This window comes from Vidua macroura, chromosome 1 (genome assembly GCF_024509145.1).
Source record: "Vidua macroura isolate BioBank_ID:100142 chromosome 1, ASM2450914v1, whole genome shotgun sequence".
Lineage (NCBI taxonomy): Eukaryota > Metazoa > Chordata > Aves > Passeriformes > Viduidae > Vidua > Vidua macroura.
The window spans coordinates 137,144,979-137,161,106 of record NC_071571.1 but is presented as its reverse complement, the minus strand read 5'-3'; positions in this window follow the sequence as shown (position 1 = coordinate 137,161,106).

The following is a 16,128-nucleotide window of genomic DNA, read 5'->3' as shown; positions in this document are numbered from 1 at the left end:
GAGGCCTGAAATTCCTTTATGGATGTACATGAAACATATACACATTATAGGTTTTCTTCCATTACATTTCATTAGAATCATGTAACTCTAAATAAATATTTTAAAATGAGAGATTTTAAATTATTTTCTTTCATTATCACAGATACTTTAAGATACATTCACATTCTTTTTGCTTGCCTTTGGATTTATTGCTATGCAACTTTCAAAACCAAGGTTATACTATAAAAAAGAGCAAAATAATCACAAATATCTTTAATAGGCACATATCTGTTAAAAGCCAATATATGATTTAAAAGATTTTATTTAAGATTTATTTGATTTTTTCTTTCATTACAATTTTTATTATTGTTTATTTTTATATATATATTGAATGTATATCTACATGTATATATATATATACATATATATGTATGCAAGTATTCTACTTTCACAGAATCCTGACACAGAATGTGTCAGGTTGGAAAGGAACACAGTGGCTTGTCTGTTCCAACCTCCCTGCTCAAGCAGGGCCATCCCAGAGCACATGGCACAGGATTGCATCCAGACAGTTCTTGAATATTTCCAGTGAGGGAGATTCTAAAGCCCCTCTGGGCAATCTGTTCCAGTGCATGGTCACTGCACATTAAAGAAGTTCTTCCTTGTGTTCAGGTGGAACTTCCTGTGCATCAATTTCTGCCCATTGCCTCTTGTCCTATTGCTTGGCTCCACTAAGAAGAGCCTGGATGAATCCTTGGACATTCTCCCTTCAGATACTTATAGACATTGATGAGATCCCTTCTCTAAAGTCTCAAGACTGAACAGGCCCATCTGCCTCAGCCTGTCCTCATAAGAGAGATTCTCCAGACCTTTGACCAACTTAGTAGCTCTCTGCTGGACCTGGTCCAGGAGCTCCAGGTCTCTCTTTTTCACTGAGGAGCCCAAAACTGAATGCGCCACACCATGGCTGAGTAGAGGGGCAGGAACACCTGCCTCAACCTGCTTTGACCTTCTTGGCCACACAGGCACACTGCTGGGCTCGTGGACAGTTTGTTTTCCACCAGGACCCCCAGGTCCTTCTCCACAGAGCCACTTCCCAGTAGGTCAGCCCTGAGCCTGTACTAGTCCATGTTCCAACTGAGGTTGTTCCTCCCCAGGTGGAGGACCCTGCACTTGCCTTTGTTGATTTTCAGACAGTTTTTCTCTGTGATCTCTCTGGCCTATCAAGGTGCCTCTGAAGGGCCGCACATCCCCCTGGGATATTGGCCACTCCTCCCAGCTTCATGTCATCAGTGAACTTGCTGAGTAGGCACCTGCCCCTTCATCCAAGACATTGATGGGTCATGTCCATTATGAATTAGGAATTCACTTGCTAACTTGAAGTGAAATGCAGGTTAGCTTCAGCTGATGAAAATCTCCAGTGTAAGCTCCCCTTCTTGTAATTCAGGAAGGATTAAAAAACATTTGCAACAGCAGATGAATGAGTGTAGTGTTAATATACATATTTAAATTTAAAGATTTATGCTAGGGGACTATAGGTGATTTTTTTTTTTAATATATGAAGACTTCATATATAGTTTGTACTTTTTAAGCCTATGATAGTTTGAAAAATAGGTTTGATTTCTTTTATAACAATATAGTACATTTTATTTTTAGCCTCACAACATCTCAATGTATAAAACGGAAAGAAAATGTTTGTTCTTTCACAATCAGTCTTTTGTTCTTTGGCTAGGTGTTACAAAAAATATTGCTTTTGTTGTCACCCAGTTCAAGAGAAACCAATTTATAAGAAAACAATTCCATAGATTATATAGTATGGAATGATAAATCTTAGGATGATAGAATCATAGAATATCCTGAGCTGAAAGAGACCCATAAGAATAATAAGTCCAAATCTCTGCTTCTCACAAGACTATTTAAAACTAAACCACGCAACTAAGAGCATTATCCAAATACTCCTCAAACACTGAATTTCTTGTTTGGCATCTAATCCTCTAAACATTTTAGGTTTGGTCAAATATCCTGGATTATCTGCTTCTGTCTTCATTTTGTTCTGCTTAGAACTTCCCCAAGATTTAAAAATTAAGCTTTAATATGCGTTTTCTGTATGAACTATACATAATGTATCAAGTCATTAGGCACTTAAATCTAAATTAAACTGCTACATGTGATGGTTGTATGGAATTTTCTTTGTACAAGTAGGTAGCTGTAGCAATCAAGGTCTCCAAGAGAATGTGTGCTGCTGTAAACATGCAAATTCACTCATACATCTGAGCAATGTGGGCAGAGGAGTGCTGTTTGGCTAAAGGTATCCAAGGATATAGTTCTGCCTTTGGACCTAATCTACTGTATTTAAATGAATTAAATGCTCTGCCTTTCTTTTGCCACATCTTTTTGCAAACTCTCGAGACTGCTCTTTTCACAAGTGCTTTTACAATGAGTTGAATGCAGGGAAGCAAACAAGAAAGCCAAGGAGGTGGGGGAAATGAGCCAGCCAGCATCTGTCAGAGATCCACATTTAGTTTGCATAAGGCATGATGAGAAACCACATAAATGAATGAAACAGAAAGAAATTCCAACACAGCCATCACAGGAAAAACAAAGAAACATAACTGGTACAGTCAGTGAGAATATATCCCAAGAACATGAATATCAGAAAAAGTCTAGAAAAATGGGTCTTGGAAGTGACAGCTTTTTGAAAGCACTTTTATTATATGCAGACAAATTGTTTTGTGGTTCATTTCTCCAGAGAATAGATAAAGAGGATTTTACATTTTCCTTTACAACTAGTCAGCTGCATCAAAGAAAAATATAACCAATTATCACTTTCTTCACTTAGCTGAAACAAATATGTACCCAAAACTCCTGAGAATCTAAAAACTTAACTGCTTTCTTAAACATATGCAAAAGTTGTTGATAGTGATTTGAATGAATGTAGAATACATACACTATATTTTTCACATATTTTTACTCAACATCTCACGGTAAAATTTTTAAAATACCAATCTTATCCATCCTTTTCTTTTTTTCCTTTTTGTTGTTTTTTGTTTGTTTGCATTTTTTTTTTGTGTTTTTTTTAGTTTTGTTTGGTTCTTGGTCAAGCTTAGATAGAATCATAAAATCATAGAATCATAGAATGTTAAGGGGTTGAAACACACTTTAAATATCATCTAGTCCCAAACGTCCTTGCCATGGGCAGGAACACTTCCCACTAGACCAGACAGCTCAAGGTCTTTTTCAGTCTGGCTCTGAGCATTTCCAGGGTTGGGGCATTCACACCCTTCCTCAGCAACCTGTTACAGTGTCTAACCCTCTTCCTATTATCTAAACTTAATTTCCTCTCTTTCAATTTTTACTCATTACTCCTTGTCCTGTCACTACAGTTCCTAACAAAGAGTCCTTCTCAGGCTCCTCTGTAGGCCCCCTTCAGATTCTGGAAAGCTGCTATGAGGTCTACCCACAACCTTTTCTTCTCCAGGCTGAGTTCCTCAACTTTCTCAGCCTGTCTTCCTAGGGTAGGTACTCCTGTCCTCTGATCATCTTCATGGCACTCCTCTGGACTTGCTCCAACAGTTGTATATCATTTTTATGTTGGGGAAATGTTATGTTCACCACCTTTGTTTCCCTCCTTTAGATGCTCTCTAAAAGATTAATTTTTTTCTTATATTGCAGTGCCCAAAACTGGCCCCAGCACTCAAGGTGAGGCCACTCCAGTGCAGAGCAGAGCAGGACAATCCTCTCCCTTGCCTGGCTGGCAATGCTGTGCCTGATGCTTCCCAGGGCAATGCTGGCTCTCCTGGTTGCCAGGGAACTGCTGCCTCATGTTCAATTTGCCATCAATCAAGATCCCCAGTCCCTTTCTCTGGCACTGCTTTCCAGCATCTCATTCTGTCCACGCATCTGAGAATGTCCATGCAACCCAGGTTGCCCCATCCCACATGAAGAATCCAGAACTTTCCCTAGCTGAATTTTGTGTGCTTGGTGGTTGCCCAGGCCTCTAATTTGTCCCTCTACAGGACCTCTCTGCCTTTGAGGGAGCCAACAGCTAATACAGCATTCTATCATCTGTGAACTGGCTCAGTATCCCTTCCAGTCCTAAGTTTATGAAGATGTTGAAGAGCACAGGGCCCAAGATGAAGCCCTACAGAACTCCACTAGATACAGGTCACCAGTCTGATGTCACTCCATTCACTGTAACCCTTTTGTGCATGACATTCAAGCCAGCTGTTCACTTATGTTTACATAAGTGCTCACATATGTTTATCCAGCTGTGTGCTGGACACTTTGTCCAGAAGGAGACTGTAAGAGGCAGTGTTGAAAGCTTTACTGAAATTCAAAAAAGATGACATTAACTGGCTTCCCTTGATCAAGTAGGTGGGTTATTTCATCATAAAAGGAAATCAGGTTTTATAAGCAGGATTTTCCCCTCATGAAGCCCTGCTGGCTGTGACCATCGACTGCATTGTGTTTTAGGTGTTTTTCAATACCTCCCAGAATAATCTTTTCCATAACTTTATCAGACTGACAGACTTGTAGTTTTCCTGCCCTTCTTGAAAACTGGGACAACATTTGCCAGCTTTCAGTCAGCTGGGAATTCTCCAGATTCCCAAGACTGCTCCTTCCAGGTGGGTCTTACAAGAGCAGAGAAGAGGAATCGCTTCCTTTGTCCTGCTGGCCACACTTCTTTTGATGCAGCCCAGAATCCTCTTGGCTCTCTGGGCTGCAAGCACACACTGCTGATTCATGTTGAGTTTTTCATCAATGCCCGCCCCAAGTCTTTCTCCACATGGAAAAAGACTATTATGCCATGTAAATAATTTTTATTCAAGAGATATTTCAATTTTTTATATTTTATTTTTATTATATTTTAATTACAAAATCCTAAACATTTTCTACTAATATGTCTTATCAGGTACTGAATCTATAAGACATTTCAGTTTTAATTTGAGTTTATTCATAATGTTATTTATCATTTAATAGCAAATGTAGTCAGTTTGATCCTAATAAATATTTGTTCCAGATTGCAACTGAATTTAAAGTTCACAATGATATTCTTAAAATGAGGAACACATCCCCAAAGTTGTTCAGATTTAAACAATGAAGTGTATGTTGTCATGAAATAATTTTGTGTTTGTATATGTGTTTGCTGTCAAGGTTAAAGTTTCAGCTTAAGTTCCCTTTGTAATTGCATTATTCTATTCTATTGACTGAAGATTGTGATAACAGAAAAAACCGCCAAAACCTGAATGTCATTCAATGTTGTATACAATCCAGAGAAACCACAGAAATGTAACAAATACCTGTCCAAACCTTTTTTGATAGTACCAAAGTCAAGGTTGGTTAGTATTGAACACAGTATAATATGTGTTTGTTTGGGCAAGCTTTCAACTGATCTCTAGCTACATGAAAGTCTATAGTGACAGCACAGTCCAAAGTCAGTGGAAACCTTTCCAATTTCTTAAATAAATATAAGTAGTTCTGTTTTTTAAGATTTTGATACAATTGCTCCAATGTAAACAACATTATCATATGAAGGGATTTAATATCTGAATATGGGAATGCTAGGTATTGATCCTAATTCAGCCTCACTAAAAGTCTACAAATACTACTAATATAAAAGATTTCCTTTAAAAAGGAATCAAGCATTACAATGATCAAAATAAATATCCAATTCTAATTACATAGCAGAAATATATCAAAACAAGGCTTCAGCTAGCAGACCAACATAAGTTAACATAATTTTGCCACTTTTAAAAAAGCATATATTGACTTACTTTTCAAAAATCAGAAAAATATTAGAAAACGTATTTTTTATCAAGATCACAGAAAAGACACCGGAGCAGATATATGCTACATTAAACAATATATACAAATTGAACGGTAAATTTAAAACACCTAAAACTTTAGATTCACAGTTGAAACCAGAATAATGGGATAATTCCATAGAAGTTCACTTCTGTAAATTAAAACAGAAGACTACATTTTCATCTCAAGGTCTTTATTTTACATACTGAAGAAAATCCCCTTAATTCATAAAAATAGACCTCAGGCAGCTATCAACTAACCCAAAGCAAACTCAGGTCAGGTAAAATTTATGATTGGAATTCTGTCGATTATCACAAAATTGTAGCTAAGCTATTGGCAAAGTGCAGGCAATAACTGACTAATTTTCATAGAAAGATTAATATATATGACAATAAATTGGAAATGACACATTAATTTAGAAGACTGTCAACTAACTATTAACCATGAAAGAAGATTAAAAAGCTCAGGATTTTGTGACTTTTTTGAAAAACATCTGTATTGTTCGTAAATTCTACCTTTTTTTTTTTTTTTTTGAGAATTAGAAAAGTGAGAAACAGGAGATGTATTCTTCTATACAGTATTAAAAAGCGCATTATTATTTTATCTGCTTTCTGTGAACCACAAGGGAAATGGAAATTTAGACAATTATTCTAAACCCTGTAAAGAATCTTTTGTTTCATGTAGTTTTGTTTCTTTGTTATATGTCCTTCCAAATAATATTCAATTTTTTTAAAAATTTTGTCCTACACAAATTTTCTTTCTTAGCTGACTAAGTTTTATTGCAGACATGAACAATGTTGATGCAAATGAAACATATTCACCTCAATCACCATCTCTTTCAGTAGCCTTCCAATGGCACAATTTAGAAGAAAAAACAGGCTCATTTGCAAGCACCTTGCAAATCCAATCCAAATGGTTTTGTTAATATTTAAAAACTTTTTTTTTTTTCCTAAATGAAAAAGGAGTCTTTTAAATGTTGGAGTGAGAGTGACAAAAATCTCAGTTCATATATAAGGCCCAAACTCCAGCCTTGCTGTTCAAGACATTATTTTCTCACGCATTACTAAGCTTACAAATAAAATACTCCTTTCAAAGCAGGTCAGTGATGAGGGAGCATCATTGAATACAATGAAAAAAAGAAAACAGTATCTTTAAGTCATTAAATGATTTATTGCTTTGTGTAGTTTTATATATTATGTTTTAGTATTTTATGTTTTCATTCTATATGAAGACTGACAGCCTTCAAAATTTCACTTCTAAACTATATGTGTGAGTTTCTGTATTTCTTTTGTTGTAGTCAGGCAAAGAAAAACCCCAAACTTAGGTTTTCTTTTCATCAAGACAGTGCTTGAATTATTTTCTTCTAGCTATTTTCTAAGTTTTTCACCAATAGTTTACGATGTTCCAACACATTTCAATAGCTAACTGTGATTAGATAGGTGATAGGAAACTTCATTTGATTATTTATTTCATCACATCATGTAGAAAATTATCATCAGCAATAAAATTATCTGCCCACCCCCAAAATAGGATCATTTGTTTAGGTCCCTATTTTCTCAGTTAACAGTGTTGTCTCTCCAGCCCACTGGCTACTGCTGTACTGTAACTCTCCATCTCTCTTTCCTGAATCCATATACTGTTGAAAAGAAAAATTACTTTCTTTGCATGCTTGATTGATTCTTTTTTTTTTTTTTTTTTTTTTTTTTTTTTTTTTTTTTGGTTATGTTCTATTTTAAAACTTTGCAAACTATGCTGATGTCGTACTAAACAGAGAGCATAGATGGGTTTTGTCAACAGCTCACTGGACAGTGATGATATTAGCCTCCCACAGAAAGCAGACATCACAAAAAGTTTACCTAGGACTCCTTAATTATGCCTCTTTCAGAAACTGGTGGAAGATATTTTTGTTGAAAAAGGAGAAAGTATCCAATACCAAATGCAATCTCACTTAGCTTCCTATTATTATCTTCCAGGTCTACTTCCAAAACTATAAAAACCCAATTTACTTTAAAATCAGGAATCAGTCTTGGTTTAAAATCAGGTATCAGTTAAAGTATTGGTGACTCAAAAGTCATAATTTGCTTCCAAAAACTTAGACTCTGAATAAGTCTTCAGTCATTAAATTAGATTCATGTGTATGTGGTAGGCATTATTAGTTCAAGCAAATGGATGCATATATCACACATATGGCTTTTACAATCATTCCTCTGTGTTATGCCATAGTTGAAAAGCAAGTGCAGAACACGGCTTATCTTTTTACAGATATTTATGACAAACAATAGTAAGTTCTGCAACCTTGTGGTATTTTTCACATTTGTTCATATTCTTTCATTTTGTGCATATAAAGACCATTTTTTAAACTCTGCTATTTTTATTAGTTAAAGATTAAATATCAATTGTTATAACTTCTTATTTTTGAAAGACCTTATTTTGATGTTGAAAGCTGGATAAATGCAGAAATTATTATTTTCCACCAAAGGATAAGGTAATATACATTTAGAAATGCCCAGATAAGCTGAATAAACATTAAGTTTCCAGAATGCTTTAAACCTACCTGTTTTTTATGCACTAATAGCTTGATCTTTACCTGCTAGTTTCCTAATACTTGCTTCTATATAAAATGGCCTTTTAACACAAAACATATTTATGAATAAGGAAGGGTCCTTCACTGTTTTTCTTCTCAAAGACCTGGATTAATTTTCTTTGTGCATCTATATTTTTGCTATCCTAAGGGTCTCATCTGGAAAGATCTTTGAGGCATGCCTTGATTTTCATGACGTATTTCTTCATTGTCTGATGCTGGTCCAAAGCTCTCCACTGTATAAATAAAAACTAATGATAAAACCTACTCTCAGAAAAAGTAGCACACTCTCAGAAAAATTAAAACTAAAAGCCAAACACAATGCGCCCCTAGTGAGCTCATCTCCATCCAAATTCCTAATTTAACATGGAATTATTCTAAATCTGTAACACTGTCTCAGAGTTGGGGATAATAGAGTAAGGAAAATGCATAAATTCAGTTCCTGGGTTAATTTAAAAAACATTCTGTCACACAGGTTTCCAGCTGCTTTCTTGCTCCAAACTGTCTGGTTCTGGCCTCTACTAGGAAAAGTTAAGAACCTCTCTAGGGTTCAGCTAATCTATACATAATCAGACCTGTGATGCATAAACAAAAGCTGTGCTTTGCATAGATATAAATTGTCATTTGACAGGAAATTTATTCTGGGTGAAATGCTTTGCATTTTGCAACTGCAGATATGCCAAATCTTTTAAGTGTAAAGCTCTAAGGCAGAAAATGACCTTATGAGGCTTTCTATTCAGAGCTGTATGACATCCTGAATGAGTTCAGGAACATGCAGATGGCAGCTGCAAAATGACATCTGATTGTAAAGCTCTTCAAGATTACCATGAAGAACAAATATACAGTCCATTTATTTCAAAAAGTTTAAGAGCATTTTCAATTTATTGGAATGCTTTTTTTTATTGCGCCTTAAATAGCAGTGCTATTCCAAGTAAAATATCCTGTCAGGATGCAGAGTAAAATGCTGAAGTAATATGTACTGACATTCTAACTTCAATGTGTAAAGAAAATATGTGAGAATCATAGTAGTGAACATCGTTATTTCACAGCTACCACTGCTTTGCTGTGATGGAAGTAATGGCTTTCCCTAGAAATTGCTGATAATGGTTCACTGCTGTCCCCTTGCACAAGCAAGTGAGAAAAGGTTGAAGTCATCCAGGAGAAGAGAGGAATATGTACATTGTAAAACCAAACTACTGGTGTAAGAATCATGAGGTATTTTTAATATGAATTTTTAATATTAATTTCTTCTTAGATTACAATTCAAACCACTTTTTCAATTCAATGCAGGATTTTGTATAAAAAATTCATGCATTTTCTAGCATGTATTTGAAGTGGAAGAAGTGTTAATCTTTGGTTATTTTAAAGTAATTATGAAAGAATTTTCATAGCAAACAGTTTTTAAAAGTGCTATCATGACTTTTTATTCTGGAAACCTTATGTTAAAGGTACTTTACTGCATGCATGAGCTGATCAACCTCAGGATCAAACTGTAAATGAAAACGCAACAGCTTTTTTTATTAGTAAGCTTTAAAATTCAAGAAATTAAGAATGAGAGGGCTATAAGAATGTTTTCCATTTTCATAATGGAGCCTACTAACTGTAACTTTATTCTTAGATTCTTTTTCTTAATAAGGTTTTGTTTTGGTTTGGCTTGGGTTTTTTTGGGGGGTTTTTTTTGGTTTTTTTTGTTTGTTTGTTTGTTTGTTTGTTTGTTTTGCTTTGTTTTGACATTGCAATGTTATAAGGCCTTCCCTGGAGATAACAGTTCATAAAAGAAACATTCTTTCTTGCCTTAAAATTTTTGTGAAAAAAGGGTATCAACATGACTTAAACCAAAGATATAAAAGGAAATTACCCTCTTCCTCTACACACCTGTACAGAGATTACATAGGGAAAAATGGTAAACAATCTGTGAGGTGAGGAGCAAAAAAGGATCTTCAGGGATGTCAAAAATTTGCTGCCATTGTGTAAAAAAATGCAAAAGTGATGCAGAAATTAGAAATTAAGGCAATTACTTTAGAAAATTTTGCATCATAAAATCATTACTTTTCATTAAGTTTACTTAAATTGTTAGAACAGCAGTTTTTTGAAGAGACAATCTCAGGAACCAGAAAAATATAAGGACTGCTTTTTAGGTGAAATGAATATGCTACAAATTTCCCATTTCTAGCATGCTATTAATTGCTGATAGAAAAGTTTTAAGTAATACATATTTTAATGTCTATGTGTACTCATAAAAATCTGAAAAAAATAAATTGATGATTTTTTTTTAAATAAATTGGTTACATTCTTTAGATAGTATGTGTGTATTGATAATTCTGATAAAAATTATATTGTCTTCACATATAGAAAAAAAATAAACAGAACAATAAGAAATACAGAAAAACAGGTCAAGGGTCCATATTAGTCTGAGGAAAAATGCATGTGTAATTATATCATGTCATCAAGCACCATATCAATTTCTGGATACAAATAGTTTTGAAGAAGTTCTGAGTTCCTGTATTCCTACTGTACTAGCATTTATTTTGACTTGTGAATTGACAAATCCAAAATACATAACAGGTTTTGCTAATATAATATCTGAATTAGAAAGGGAGAAATATTTATGGGGTTGTTTTGTTTTTTGTTTTTGGGGTTTTTTGGGTTTTTTTTGGGTTTGTTTTTTTTTGTATTATAAAACCCCTCATTGTAGGTTCGATCTGGAAATTTTTAACCGGACATTTTTACTTCCCTGACCATTTAATGAGATAACATTGCATGGTTTCATAATGAAACTATGTGCTTTCAGAGTTTTCATGACATTTGAGGCTTTAAGAATAATTTTTATTTAATTTGTTATTTCTTATGGCTGTCAGCATAAAGAATAAGCATCTCTGAAGGAGACTCTGAAGTATTCCCTTTTTTTAAATTATTTATTTTTTTTTTCCATTGCTGCTTGCTGCATTTTCTCAATTTATTTGGCATTGATTCATGAATGAGCTTTTAAAAATCCTAGAACCATGGATTTAGATGCTTTTAAATCTGCAGTTTTAGCAAAAGAGGCAATGGGCCATATCTAAGTAAAACACTTGGGGCCTTTTCTCTGAAATCAATCACCTAGGATCCATTTCAGTTCATGCAGAGTCAGACCTGTCAGAAGGATATTGAAATCTAACAGCTCACTGATCAGCAACAGAAAAACAAGGAAAACAGATTTAATTTTTCAGTCCCACTCCCAAAGGGACATCCATGCCTACAAAGATTACAACTCATTGACACAGGTGGAGAATTTTCCTTGGAGTAGAAACTATTTTTAGGAAAACACAGAAACACAGGAGCAGGAAGAAAACGGGTTTTTGCTATTACCTTGTGAAGATCTTGGATATGGACAGAGCTGTGCATCTAACCACCCATGCTGCAGTATCATGCTTCTCATTCTTCTTCATTCCCTCTCCTGAGTTAATTCTGTCCTGAGTGTTGGATATTCAGCTCTAAAAAAGACTACAGTGCCATAGCAAGGCCGAAGTTGTGATCAGGATGGTAAGATGTGATTTATACAGCCAGGATGAAACCTAGTTAGACTGAGCCTGATTTGGACTTCACCTATATTAGAAAAAAAAATTTCTAAGAGTGAATGTGCAAAGACAAAGAGTTGGAAATGGAGCCACTACACCTACACTATATATGTTTTAAGATGATTACTTTAGATCAGCTCTGGTTTGATCCTGTAGACTGGATGTTCATCAGTATTTCATAGTGAAAGAGTTTTATTATGAATCTTATTCTAAAGAAAAAAAACCCTCCTTGTAGGTCCTCTGCTCAAGGCCCCTTACCAGCACAGTATCAATCCATTGGATTCACTCCTTCTTAACACTCTTCCGGAAATGGACGCAAGTATCCCACATGTAACCTTGCTAGCACAGGGTAGAGGTCAAAAACCACTTTGCTGAGTTTCTCCTAATGGAAGTTCAGTTTGTGGTTTGAAATGTGAACTCCAGTACAGCATCCACTTTTCTTCTTGAAGGACTTCATAAGTTTTATGCTTGCTCAATCAAGTTTATCAAGGTCTCTCAGAACTGCAGATCATTCTATCGTTGTGCGAGTTAGTTATTTTGCTTCATTGTTTCTGCAAATTTTGTATGGGTGCTCTCTGTCATTGTTCACATTGTTCACACTGATGAAAATAATGGACCAGATGTATTCCAGTGTCCCCCTGATACTACTACAGTCACCAACAGGACACCAGCTCATTGATTCACACCCTTTGAGCTTAGCAATCCATCCATTTTTATCACCCAGTACTCTGTTCAAAACATTAGCTCCCAACTGAGAATGAAAGTAAGAGTTGGCATCACAAGATCTACTTGCATCCAGGAGTGTCACAGTCACTACTCTCCTGTCATCCATAAAAAGAGCAATTCTTTTGCAGAAGGCAAGACTGAATAAGCATCATCCTTGAAAAATTCATATGACTGCTTCTGATTTCTGTCCTGTTTTTTTACATCTAAACAAACAGATTGATTCCATTACTCCAAGATCTGTCTAGGGACAGAGGTGAGGCTTACTGGTCACAATTTCCCTTCTTGTTCTTTTGAAGGAAATATACATTGCATTAACTTTGTTCTGCTTGTCATGAACCCTCCCAGAAATTCAAGGTTGCTGCAGTTCTCTCTGTTTTCATTAAAACTCATCCAGCTTTTTCTCTCCATAGAAACTACCCAGGTATTCTGATTAGGTGAAATTAGCTGATGTTTGCTCTTCTAAAACCTTTTCTAGCATTTCAAAACTCATATATAAAAATCTACAGAGTCCTCTTTTTTACTAGCTGCCAACTACAAGTTGGGTGGTTGCCAAGCAGAAGGGAAGTGGAAACTGTACTTTCTGTAATGCAGTCAACAGTCCTTAATCAGGCACAGAACCCTGAGGGCTCCGAGGCAATTCATTCCACTCAGCTAAATGGAAAATTATTAAAATAACATCACATACTTTTATAATGTCTTCTCTCCAGGGTTCTCAAAGTGCTTTGTAATAATTAATTAATTAACTAAGCCTTGTAACATGACTTTGGCATAAAATACTACTGTAGTCCAATCTACAAATGAATCTGCTCATAATGAATATGTATGTCAGCTCAAGAAAGGTGGTGTGCCTGTAAGCTCACCTATTCTTTCAGTTAATGTCTAAGTAAAATGAGATTAATTGCTTTTTGTGATGACAGCATTTCTTCATCACCCAGAGACTAGAGGCAAACCTTCAGCAAATCCCTTATATCAGAAAGAAATATTTTGCTAAATATTCATTAATTCAAAGTGTAACCACATATTGTAGAAGGACACTTCAATAAATTCAATGGTGAAGGATACAAAACAAAGGAAATGAAGTGATGTTGGGGTATTCTTTAAAGTATTATCTATAGTTATGATGTAAACTCCCAAGGGGAAATAAATTTCAAATTCTTTTTTTTAAATCTGAAAGCAGCAGGAAGAATAGGAAGATGATTCTGGCACTCAAATAGGAATTGGAACATACAGATTCTCGGAACTATTCTTGGCAGGATCAAAATCCTGAGACACAGTCCTCCATACTGGCCATAAGAAAATATGTTGGCTTTTTTACAATAACTATTTCAGTTCTGATTGCTGTAATAAAAAGAGTATTTGATATAAAATTTCCTGTAATATATCTACAAAACTCATAGATAAGAAAAATCAGGAAAACCAAATGTTGGCTATGAAACTAGGCCCATGTCCTTGATACAAGTCAAGAGTTAATCTATAAAATACAAAATTTGCCTTTTAAGAAAAGTATTATATATATCTATAAAATCCACATTTAGCATTAAGTTCCAGGATTTCATAAATTGATTTCTCTGGCACATATCTGCTCTGGTGATATGGTGTAGTGTAAGGTCTAGACTCACAGAAGGATCAGATAAGGGATAAATATAAATTAAGATTTTTAATGCAAAAAATTTAGTTGCAGAATAGTTAGTTCTACCGAATGAATGTCAAACACACAAACAAAACCAGAGAAGATAGTTTATTATCAATGTAGCATTAAATATAGTATTACCATATAGATCAATTTCATTTTCATTTATATGGTTTCATTATGCCAGTCATGACCTTGAGATAAACCTACTCAGAGGTTGACTTTTTACTCTGTTTCAAATTTTATGTTTTAGAGAAGAACCCTACTAATACTAATTAGTAATAATACTAATACTAATTAGTTTTAATACTAATTTACCAATGTTTCTTTTAAGCATAGAGGAGAGGGAGCATGATTATTCCAGTTCTTAATATTTCTGTTATATTCAGCCTGTCATCTGGGCATTCAACTCATTCTACTTGGATGAATTTTTTTTCAAAAATATTGTGCATAACTCTTTATATAACTATACTGTTTTAAATGCTTTTATGAACAATATCTGCACACAGTATTGTACTGATTCCAAACTAACAGGAATTATCTATAGAATAATATTTAATCTGGCAATTAACTAGCTAACCCATATCCAGAACAGCTATATTAAAAATAAATTAGCAAATATTGAAAGGCAAATTAAAGCAAAAGGGTGTTTCTATTGAAGTGAAAGTAAAAGCAGCTGCACAATGGAAAAATCAGTGAATTAGTTTCCTTTTTTAAAAATACAGTATGAGTTTTAGTATTTTATTTTGCGTTCTGCTTTCTAGCCTTTCATGTTACTTCTTACTCATTTTGTTGTTGTTAAATCTTAGAGTGGTTTTTTTGTGGAAGGACTACGTTGTCAAACTATTTTTCTGTATTTCCCAGTATACACTGAATTTTAATCTCCTATTTGCAGACTTTTTATATTTCAGATTTGTGAACTATTCCAAGTTGTCTTTCAAAGATTTCTGGTTTTAGCAAGCAGAGCTTTTCATGTGGCCCTTATCTGAGTTATTGCTGACAACTTAGTATCTGTATTTTTCTAGCCTGAATGAGCTCTCATTACTGGTATTTTTCTACAGTTGCACATTTTTTTTCTACTTAAGAGAGTTGAAATGTCATATATTAAGTGTGTGAATAGTGTTATTGCTGTTTACAAGCAATGTCAGAAAAGTGTCATTTAACACATAAGATTAAAGTAATAACATTTTTCAAAAGTTATAATAATTCAATTTTTATATATGCTGTTTAAGTATCAATTTTAGAGTAAAAAGAGCTACATACATAAATATTAAGGAAATAATTTATTTATTATCATAACATAAGGAAGATTTAAATTTTTATAGTTACTTTTGAAGGAAAATATGTGCCACAGGACTATCAATTATTTGCACAGCTTTCTGTTGTGATAAAATGGTAGTCTGTGTTGTTTTTGTTTTTTTTTCCTGGAGTAAAGAAATTGCAAATAGAAGCAAAGCTGTGGAGAATATAGGAATTGAATTAGTGAAAAATTGTAGTGTATGAAGTACAAAACATATTCTCTAGTGACAATTCCACCACCTTGGAAACCACTAAGAACTAGTTCCAACCCTCAGTTAGGAACAATGATGGGAGGTAATAGAGAATACATTAAAAAAAGTCGTGCTTAATGTAAAAAAAGAAGCAATTAAAATCCGGCAGTTAGTTTTAAGTGACTAGGAGGAGGTAAATAAGAGGAGAGGAGAGCTGATCATGCAAGAGAAAGGACATAATTAAATAATAAGTAAAGGTTTTGTGGACTGACTTTCACATCCCTGATTTTAGCTAGAATAAATTGCTTCATGCATCTCACCGCCTGTCATAGGTGGGAACAATTAATATAATTCACCCCCATC